The 10916-nt window shown below is 45.4% G+C and overlaps 1 pseudogene; it reads right to left on the bottom strand.

Moving 5' to 3' along the window:
• Positions 1 to 1775: 1775 nt before the first annotated feature.
• LOC127681837 (60S ribosomal protein L13-like) lies at positions 1776 to 2433 on the bottom strand (annotated as a pseudogene).
• Between the last annotated feature and the right edge of the window lie 8483 nt (positions 2434 to 10916).

Here is a 10916-nt window from a genome sequence, read left to right as displayed (position 1 = left end):
CACACCTATGCACACACATGTGCACACAAACACACACACATACACATACATACACATGGGAGTACAATTTCTGTATTTCATGCATTTAGTGAGACACCAAGGTCAACGGGAATGAGTGACCATTCATATATATGTGTGTGTGTGTGTGATGTATACATATGCATGTATGATATATATCTATGTATATGTATATGATATATGTATATGATATGTATGTGTATGTGTAGATGATGTATATATATATGTATATGATATATATGTATATGACATGTATGTGTGTATGTGTATATGATGTATGTATGTATGTGTATATTACATATTATAATATAGACATATTATAATACATTAAAAGTAAAGCAAGAAAGCAAGTTTATTTATGTATCTGGGGTAGGGTTTGACTCTCAGATCAGACTGCCCTGACAACTACTACTCAGCCTCCTGAGAGCTTGGTTTACGCTCATGAGTCATTATGCCTGGCAAAATGAGGGGATTAAAAAAAATTATACTAGAAAATAGTTTACATAAAAATGATAAATGGCAGATTAAGAACAACAAAAAGCCTGAAATTAATAAATGGAGAAATAGTCGGCAGAAATCCGGCCACATCAGGGGCTAGACTGGGCATGAGGGCCTCAGTGCTCTGTCAGGCAGCAGACACAGAGCTCACACGTAATTCCCCTTTTTTCTCTTTATATTCAGTCCAGGACTCCAGCCCATGCACTGGTGCCACCCACATTCACGGTAGGGTTTTCCACCTCAGTTAACCTAATTTAGAAAATCCTTTACAACATGCCCAGAGATTTGCTTCCAAGGCGATTCTGAATCCTGTCCTGTTGACACTTGAGATTAACTGCCACATGGACAAGTCACAGAGACCAAACTTAGGCTTTGCAGGGGACTCCATGCACTTCTGATTCGAAGACACAGACAGAAAACCAGGAATGCAGGAAGGTCTACTCTGCAAACAGGCCATAAGAAGGCTAGAATGGCTAAACTAATTCCACTCAAAATAGACTAACTCATAAGGCACGATTAAACTGTGCACTTGGTGGAGAGACGCAGTTTAGAGCCAAAGGCAGACTGAAAGCAAAGAACAGGAAAAGACATACCATAGAAACAGTGACCTCAACAAAGACAGAAGAACCGCCCTCATAGTAGTCCAAATAGACGAAGGGAAAAAAAACCCATGAACAGCACATGCTAATACCATAACGGCCATTATAGCAGGATTTGTGTTCCCAACAATGGACCACTGAATATGTAAAGCAGATACTGACCTCGGGAGGAGGAAACCGGCGTGAGAACAGCAGTGGTCACTCTGTAGGGCTCCGTCTATGGCTGAGAAGAACTAGACAAAACACGGGGCTTACCAACCATCCGACTCCTCCACATCTCTCCAGCTCGCCCACACAGATCCATTCTCCTCCAGGGTACCAGAGGTTTCTTTTGAGGGGGGATTTATTTCATGTGCATTATGTTTTGTCGGCATGTACACCTGTGTGAGGGTGTCGGCTCCCTGGAGCCGGAGTTACAGGCAGCTGCGAGCCGCCTCGTGGGTGCTGGGAATAGAACCCGGGTCCTCCGGAGGAGCAGCCAGCGCTCTTAACTGCTGAGCCATTTCTCTAACCCACGCAGAAGTTTCTCCTTTTTCCTTTCCCTTTTCTTTCCTTTCCTTTCCTTTCCTTTCCTTTCCTTTCCTTTCCTTTCCTTTCCTTTCCTTTCCTTTCCTTCCTTTTTTCCTTTATGGAAAATTTATTGCAATTCCCAGCCGCACGTTACTTTTTCTTTTCAACATCTCTCTCCACGGCTTCCCTCGCCCTTTTTGCTTGGATGCCAAAGAGCCCGGCTTTGGCTCGGGCCATGCGGAGACTGGCAACAGCCTTAAAGTTCTTCTGTGACAACGCTGGCCTTTTCCTTTTTGTACACATTCCGGGTGGGCATCACTGTCCTGTTAGCTGGGTGGCCCATTTAAGTTCTTCGGCAGAACTGTCTCTCTTCTTTGGAGCAGAAGGCTTCCTGGGAACAGTAGGAACTTGGAGCGGAACTCCTTCAGGCGCTGCACGCTGACCTGTAGTGACTCAGTGGATTTGTTTCACCTCCTTGGGTCCACAGAGATGCCAATGGTGCGAGCCATTTTCTTGTGGATCCCAGCCACCCCGAGTTCCTCCAGGCTGAAGCCTCTGCCGGCCCGGACACCCCGAGTTCCTCCAGGCTGAAGCCCCTGCCGGCCTGGACCTTTGTGTGATATCTAACTGTAGGGCACCTCATGGTCGGCCTGATGGGGCCGGTCGCGGAGAGGAGAAGCAATGCGGAATGCTTTCGCCTGCTTGGCCTTGTATCTGTGGACCTTGCCTGCTGGCTGGTTGAGCCAAGTGTCCACTCGCTGCTGCCAAGTGGGGCTTTCAGGATCGTGCCATTCCGGCTGGGTGCCATGGCTGCCTCCTATACAGGAGACCAGCCAAGCAGAAAGGCCCTTCCTTCCTTCCTTCCTTCCTTCCTTCCTTCCTTCCTTCCTTCCTTCCTTCCTTCCTTCCTTCCTTCCTTCCTTCCTTCCTTCCCTCCCTCCCTCCTTCCCTCCCTCCCTCCCTCCTTCCTTCTTTTCCTTTCCTTCTTTCTTTTTTTCCCTTCCCTTTCCCTCCCCTTTTTCCCCCCTCCCTTCCCCTCCCCTCCCTTCCCTTTCTTTCCTCTCCCACCTCTTCCTCCCTATCTTCCTCTTTCCTCCCTTCCTCCCTCCTTCCTCTTCCCTCCTCCTCTCCCTTCCTCCTCCTCCTTCCTCCTCGTCCTCCTCCTCCCCTCTCCTCCTCCCAGGTAGCCCTAATGTTTAGACCCTGTAAAAGGCCTCATGTAAGTAAAGTTGGTAACTAACAGCTCGGTGCTGCACACCTGTAATCCTGGCCCTCGGGAGGCGGCAGCAGAAGAGTCAGGAGTTCAAGGGCATCCATCCTCAGCAACAGACAAAGTCTGAGACAGGGTCCCATCAAAACAAAAGCAAACAAACAACGTTAGGGTGACAGAAGTTTGGTGTGGTGGTGACCCCAGCACTCAGGTTGAGGTGGGGGGGGGGAGAGTTTGGTGTCAACATAGAACATACAATGAGTCTGGGGTCAACATGTGCTATAAAGTGAAACCTTGTAACAAGAAGGGAAAAGAGAAGAGAGGAGAAAGAAGAGAGGAGAAACTTAAGAGAATCTAAGTTGAAGTGGATTTGGTCTAATGCTGCTTGGGTTATAAGGTTAATTTTGGTCCCCAAAACTGCTCACAGGAGTGTCTGCATGTAGGACACACTGGGGGACCCTACCCCAGTTGCCTTTGATTGGTGGATAAAGATGCCAGCAGCCAATGCCTGGGCAAGACACACAGACAGGGACTTTATGCCACCTGGGCTTGGGAGAGAGAGGGGAGGAAGAAGCAGACTCGTTATGAGGGGCGGAGGACAGTCCAGCCATGTAAGAATTCGGGGAAGTGGCTCTAGTGGCCATGTCCCCAACTGAATCTGAGGTAGAAGAGGTGAAATATAGATTTTAAGGATGTTAACCCCGAATCCCGAATCCCGGAGGGAATTGGAAGGGATTAGAAGTGCCCAGCCTTTGAGCTAGCCAAGGCACAAAATTAACTGGTGTGTGTGTGTGTGTGTGCGTGTGTGTGTGTGTGTGTGTGTGTATACGCATGCGCATGCACTCTTATGGGGGGGAGTGAGGGAGCACATGGTGGGTTAACAAATTTGCCACTACACTAAGTCACACAAAGAAGTATATTTTCTTGTCAGAAAAGAATTAAAATCAATAGGAAGAGATTTGGAGAATCCCCAAAGCTTTTGGAAAATGTATCAATTCTGGCTGGGTTAAGAAATCAAAAAGGAAAACTGAGAAATGTATTTTGAAAATAAAAAAAGTAACAACTTAAGAACAATCGCAGCCAAAGCACTCTTTTGGAAGATGTTACCAGTTTAAAATGTCTATTAAAAAACAGAAGAGTTCAGATCAATGAGATAGTCCACTTCCAAAACTATAAAAGTAAGCAAGCTAAGCCCAATATAAACAAAAGGAAAACAATAAAGACTGGAACAGAACTCCATACAGCCAAAAATAAGATGCCAATAAAATAAACAAAGCCAATTTCCCCCAATATTTCTGAGCCTAAGTGTGCTATTGTTGTAGATCATGAGTGTTACTGGGAAAACCTCATGTTACCTGAAATTTATATTCAAATTCTTCAGAAAGCATTGTGTTATGAGCTGAATGGCTGTTCCTCAGAAATTGTGTTGAAGCCCTAACCAAGGTGGTTCCTGAATGAGAATGGCCCCCAGTGGCTCCCAGGCTCACCAGGGGGCAGCACTGTTCAAAAGGATTATTAGGAGGCGCAGTCTAGTTGGAGGAAGTGTGTCATGGGGGTGGGCTTTGAGGTTTCAGAAGCCCATGCCAAGCCCAGAGTCTCTCTCTTCCTTCAGGTCTGCATTTACAACTCTCAGAGGTCATGTCCCCTGCTGTGATGACAGTAGACTAACCCTATGAACCTGTAAGACAGCCCCCATCAAGTGCTGTCCTTTAGAAGAGTTTCCAAGATCATGATGTCTCTTCCCAGAAACACAACACCGAGACAGGTGGGTTCTAGAATCTCCACAAGGGGGAAAAATGTCTAGACATGTGACTAAGGGATCACCTAGGCTAGGTAAACTGAGGTAAGAAGACTCTCCCCAAATGTTGGTGCCATTGTTCCATAGGCTAGAGTTCCAGGCTGAATAAAAATGAGAGAGGCAGCTGAGTGGCAGTGAAACACTTGTGTTTTGTCACTTTAGCAAAAGAGTCTCCTGAGATGACAGCCTCTCCCATGAAGGACTGCCTCCCTCAGACTGGCCTGTCAGGATGCCTTTTATATATATATATATATATATATATATATATATATATATATATATATATATATATATATATATATATAAATGATTGATGTGGGCTGTGGGCCATACTGCCCCTAGGAAGTTGGCCCTAGAATACACACACACACACACACACACACACACATTCACAATGAGAAAGCCATGAGGAGCAAGCCAATAAAGAGTGATCTTCCAAGGTCTCCGCTTCCATTTCTGTTTCAAGTTCCTGCTTTGGCTTCCTTGGATGGACTATAAACTGTAAGCCAAATATAAATTTCTTCCCTGAGCTGTTCATGGTCTCGGTCATGGTCTTTGTAGTGTGCATGACTCTCACAGGTTTAGGCATTTGATAGGATTAGAGGCTGTGGCCTTGCTGGAGGAGGTGTGTCACCTTTGGAAACCACACCATTGCAATTGGAGCTCTCTCTGCCTCTTTCAAAATAGATGTAAATTCTCGGCTACTGCTCCAGAGCCATACCTGCCTGCTACCCCACATCTCACCATGAACTCACCCTCTGAAACTAGAAGCCCCTAATTAAATGCTTTCTTCCGTAAGTAGCCTCAGTTATGGTGCCTCTATACAGTAATAACAGAACAGTAATGTAGACCATCTCTACAGTAGCAACAGACACAAAACTAGGACAGTAACATTCATCCCTCTGCCTCCTGACTCCAAAACATGACAAGTTGCATGTCCCTGCCACCATGACGTCCCCTCCATGATGGACAGTATCCCCTAAAACTGCAAGCCAATCAACCCTTTCTTTCTTGTTGCTTCTTGTCCGGCATTAGGTCACAGCCAAGGAGAAACTAACTAACACACCTGTATTTACATACCAGGCTTCTAAGTAGAGTTAAAGGACATCAGAAGCCAGGGGCCATGATTCAGAGGTGTGAGTAACCTTGCTCTACTAGTGTACTGGTGAGGGCATAGTCCACACATAAGAAATGAAAAGAAACATTAAGAAAGTGGTCGCCCGGGCTGTGGTGGCACACGCCTATAATCCCAGCACTCTGGGAGGCAGAGGCAGGCGGATTTCTGAGTTCGAGGCCAGCCTGGTCTACAGAGTGAGTTCCAGCAGGACAGCCAGGGCTACAGAGAGAAACCCTGTCTCGAAAAAACCAAATCTAAAAAACAAAACAAAACAAAACAAAACAAAAAAAGTGGTCACCTTTGACTCAGGAAGGAAATCCTCCTCAGAAGGTGACCAGGCTGTCAGGCTTATCTAGATTGCCAACCTCCAGGTCTCCCGTTTAGTCAGACCTCTGCATCTGCCAGGAATGCTTGCTGTCTAAGCCAACCACTGTGTGATATTTTACTGGGGTATTCTCACCTGTCACTCTACCTCCCTCCAGTGTGTGTACCTACAGCAGAAGGGTAGCACTTAGGAAATCTGGACAGAGACATTTTGTGTCTACTCTTGCAAAATGTTCTGTTACTCTTACAACCCAGGTGGAAATGTTACAAAACAAAGATACCCCCCTTGACAACCCTGATCAAGAAGTGGGCACTAAGACACGCTGAGCCATAACCTAGTTCTTGTCATGGCTCCTCCACACACACCCAGAAGGCCGTCAAGACAGTGGACACAGACCTACCCTCTGCTTTCTTGAGGCATGGTCCACATCCTGGGTCTTCTGACCCTGAGATACAAAATGGTCTTCCCAGGGGACCTATCTGTGAAATTTTGCGGTTAATGTACTGTTGTAGACATTGGGAGGCAAGTAACAAACCCTTAGGAGGGACACTCAACTCTGCTCACTCAAATGCTCTGAAACAAACAACAAAGCCCTGTCCCCAGGGACAGCAGGTTCCCTGGACTCTGCTGGATGGACCTATCAAGAACCGATGAACCCTTGTGATCGGTGTGCTACATATACCTATAGTTAAAAGTAACTGCTAAGAAATGCAATTCTGGTTTAAATTCTCTTGCCTTATTTAAATGTCCCCTTAACCTGTTGTTGTATTCCATTCTGAGTTGTTCCATTCTGGTGGGTCCCAGTCCAGGTCACCTCAGGTCTCAAGTTTTCTATCTGACCCCCTGCCCACATCTGACATCCCTCATACTTAGGTTGTTGTTAGATGATATATTTTGGCTAATTTTTTGAGTTCATGTAAGCATTTGGTGTATTTTGATCAATACCAAGCCTCCCCCTAATTGCTCACAAATCCAGTGCCATCTACTTCCTCAACCTGTTCCCTTTTGAATTGCCCATTGAGTCTAATTTCTATCGCCCATATACTTACTTATCCATGCTGGCTCAGCCAGTGGCATGTGGAAATTCCAGGAGCCACACACTTAAAAGACAGCTAACTCTTTCTCAGAAGTCACCACTCGTCAACAGAGGTTCTGTGTGTGTGTGTGTGTGTGCATGTGTTTGTGTGTGTGCATGTGTATGTGTGTCCTGTAATTCCCGCTCCCCTCTATGCTACAGAGGTGATTTTCCCAGTCTTGTGCAAATTATTACGACTGCTTGTATTCACGATCGCAGTCATCCTGTCATGTCCAGAAGACACCATTATGCTCCATTCCCCCATGATCACTGGCTCTTACAATTTTCTACCACCTCTTCCATGATCGATGGTTCCTGGGCCTTGGATGTGGGAATGTAAGATGCAGATATCCCATTTGTGTCTGAACACTGCACAGATACTCTTTGTATGTTAGCCAGTTGTTTCGCTAACCACTGTTCACTACTCACACGTCTTTGATGAACTGAGAGCTGTACTAGTATATGGGTGTAGGACACTAATTGAGACAGTGGTTCAATACTCTGTCCTTTCAGCAAAGTAAGAGTAGTGGGTTCCCTCCTGGAGCCTGTGAGCTCCCCAGACATGGGCTCCTGGTTAGATTTACAGGACTAGGTACAATTCCTCTATGGAGTGGGCCTTAAATCCAAACAGAAAGCATTTTGCTCACCCCCTAATATCTGTGCCATTACTGTACTGAAGGGCACATCTTGCTACTCTGGTGGTCATAGATCACAGGATTGTAGCTGTATAATTTTGTGATGAACCCCCCAACCTCAGCAGCCTACATGACAACTGCCTGATACCATGAAAAGTAGCCAGGAGGAAACCCCCCCGGCCAGTACAATATAATCTCACCAAATCCTATACTCAAGTGTGTCTTCTGTAACAGGGTCTTGCCATCGAGTTCTAGCAGGTAGAAGAGCAATGGAAGTAGTCTTGGGACAGCCTTGGTCAGCACTTGAAGAGGAGGTACCTGCACCTAGAACTGGGCTTTTCATTTGGCGACTTGTGGCTTTTGGAAGGGTCAATAATCCCTGTGTAAGGTTTGAATGGGAATGGTACCCTTAGACTCATATACTGGATACTTTGTGGTCTCTAGTTAGATCGTTTTAAGGATTTAAGAATTGTTTTAAGGATAACATGTGTGACCAGGTTGGGGGGAGATGTGTCACTATAAGTAAACTCTGAGGTTTCAAAAGACATATGGCATGAGCATTCTATCCTCTGTCCCTCTCATGCGCTCTCAGCTGTGTCCACCTGCCTGCTGCCATGAAAGTCACAGACTCACCCTGACACTGAAAGCCCCAAATAAACTCTCCTAAATGTTTCCTTGACCATGGTGTCATATCACAGCAACAGGAAAAGTAATGAGAGGCAACTTCAACTCTTATATAAAGCTTTCTCTGTCTTTAACAAACATCCTTACAGACACCCAATTCTGGGAAGCCTTCTGACCTTAACTTGCTCATAGAAGCCCCAATATGTGTGTTAATATTTACCTGCAATTTGACAAGAACTAAAGTCACCGAAGAGGCAAGATTCCAGGCATATCTGTGAGGGGTGGAGTGACCACCTCTGGGCAGATGGGGGCTTCTGTTAACTGAGATGGGAAGACCATTCTAAATGTGGACAGCAGCTGTGCAGATCTGGGTCCTGGACTGAACAACAGGAGAAAGGAAACAGGAGAGCAGGAGCACTCATTCCGTTGCCTGTCTTCTGCGGGTATAACGTGACCAGCTGCCTCATGTTCCTGCTGCCGTGACAGATTGTACCTACAAACTATTAGTTCCACACACGCCTCCTCTCTTCTTTCCATTGCTTTTGCTAGATACCGTGGCACAGGGGAAGTAATTATTACACCCAATCCCAGGATCCCATTTTAAACCGGGCTCTGCGCATGCTTACTGCCGATGGAATATCCGGCTCCTGACCACTGTAAGCATATTGGTCACATGATGATTTTTCCTTAAGAATTAACGAGTTCTTTATTTATTCTCTTGATCTTCATGAAACCTAGGCTGGCTTGAAACTCTTGAGTGATAAGATTATAAGTGTGTAAGACACACCCAGTTTTATGTGGTACTGGGTTGTTGTACCAACCTCCCCTGACCTGAGTGACCGTGGATAACTTGGAGGAAACAAGCTCCTGATGTAACCTGAATATCTGTGGCTAAAAGTTTTATCTATCTCTGTGACTGTAAAAATATTAACTGTATCCCTTTGACACAAGTATTGATTCCTTTGACACAAGTAGCTTTAAAGGAAAGCATATCGAGGAGCAAAAATGAGAAAGTTAAATGAGATTTCACTGTGATCAAATTCGAGATGGCAGTAAGGCTCTGCAACCTTCCTCTCAGCCGAACACCCTCAGAGCTTCTGACTTCGTTTAGGATGTCCCTATGCACAGCCCTACAGTGCTGAAAACTATACAGAAAACACCCCTCTACGTTCCTATCTAGTGATTTCAAACCATGCATCAAGGCAAGCTAAACCCACTTTACCTTCCTGCTTGCCAGCTCTGGCTGAATTTGCACACATCCCTTTTACTGGCTACTGCATTCCTGACCAGAGTTAAAATATCTGGTGTGTCAAAGTCTGTCTGTTACCTGGGTACCACCGTGTGTGTACTAACTATATCATGAATGTATTTGCCAAAAGGTCAAAATGAGGAAGAACTGACTCAAGACTAGACATTAAGTAAATTTTCCACCAGTACTAATGGTGTAAGAAAAGGGAAATGTTAGGTTTCCAGCAGGAGAGTACATGAGTTATTTCACCCAACATGCTCAGTACTATGCAAAGGTGGTTTTAAGAAACAGAAATGGCCTTATTGCTGTCAACTTTGAGGTGCAAAAGATACATAAGTGTTGCCTGGTGCTTACAGCCTGTAAAAAAGGGCAGATAGGCACAAATAACAGACTTGCTGAGTTAAGTTCCAATGGCTTATTTATGGCAGTCCAATGTCTAGGTCAAGTCTTACTTACGTATTTGCAATACAGACATGCAAACACAGAACAGAGTAAGTCTCAACACTCACAGCTCATGCTACATATAAAACCAACTCAGGAATGCAACATGAACAGAGTCAAAAAAGAAGGAAGTAAAGTTTAGATGCAAAAATCTTTGTACCACGGGTTATGCAAAGCATTCTTAGGCATGGTGCCAAAGAGCCTTTGAAAGGACCAACCAGACTGATCAAGTGATTCCCTCTGTGAAAGACACCCTTAAGTGTATAATAATACACCAGGCAACAGAATGACTCTCCAAACCCTTTTGCGTATGTGGAATAGTTCCTGTGAATGTGTGCAGGAAGACACACATTCAGACATTTGATGTCGGAGGTCTTCCTCCACTGCTCCCCACTTTATTCTTTGAGACAGCATCTCCCAATGAATCTGGAACTCACCAATTCTGCTAGGTTGGCTGGCCAGCAAGCACCAGGAATCCTATCTCAGCCTCCCCAGTGCCAGGATTACAGGTGCTCACTGCCACACCCAAGCCGTTGATGTGGGTGTGGGCGTTCCTAACACATTCTCATGTTTGTGCAATAGGTACTTCAATGACTGAGCCATCTCCTCAGCCCCCAATGACTTAATTTAGAAATAGAAAAGATTTCAATATTTACCAAAAGATGAGCTATCATGTGTCACTAGACAGATGTCTATCAAACCCCCGTGACAGCCGAGCAGAAATGCAGAGATAAACAGCCCCTCCAGACAGAACGGAGCAACTGGAACTCACAAACCAGAAACTCCAATGAAAAGAGACACAGGTGCTGTGGAGCAA

This window comes from Apodemus sylvaticus, chromosome 1 (genome assembly GCF_947179515.1).
Source record: "Apodemus sylvaticus chromosome 1, mApoSyl1.1, whole genome shotgun sequence".
Lineage (NCBI taxonomy): Eukaryota > Metazoa > Chordata > Mammalia > Rodentia > Muridae > Apodemus > Apodemus sylvaticus.
The sequence above is the reverse complement of the archived record's forward strand: the minus strand, read 5'-3'. Positions and strand labels throughout refer to the sequence as shown.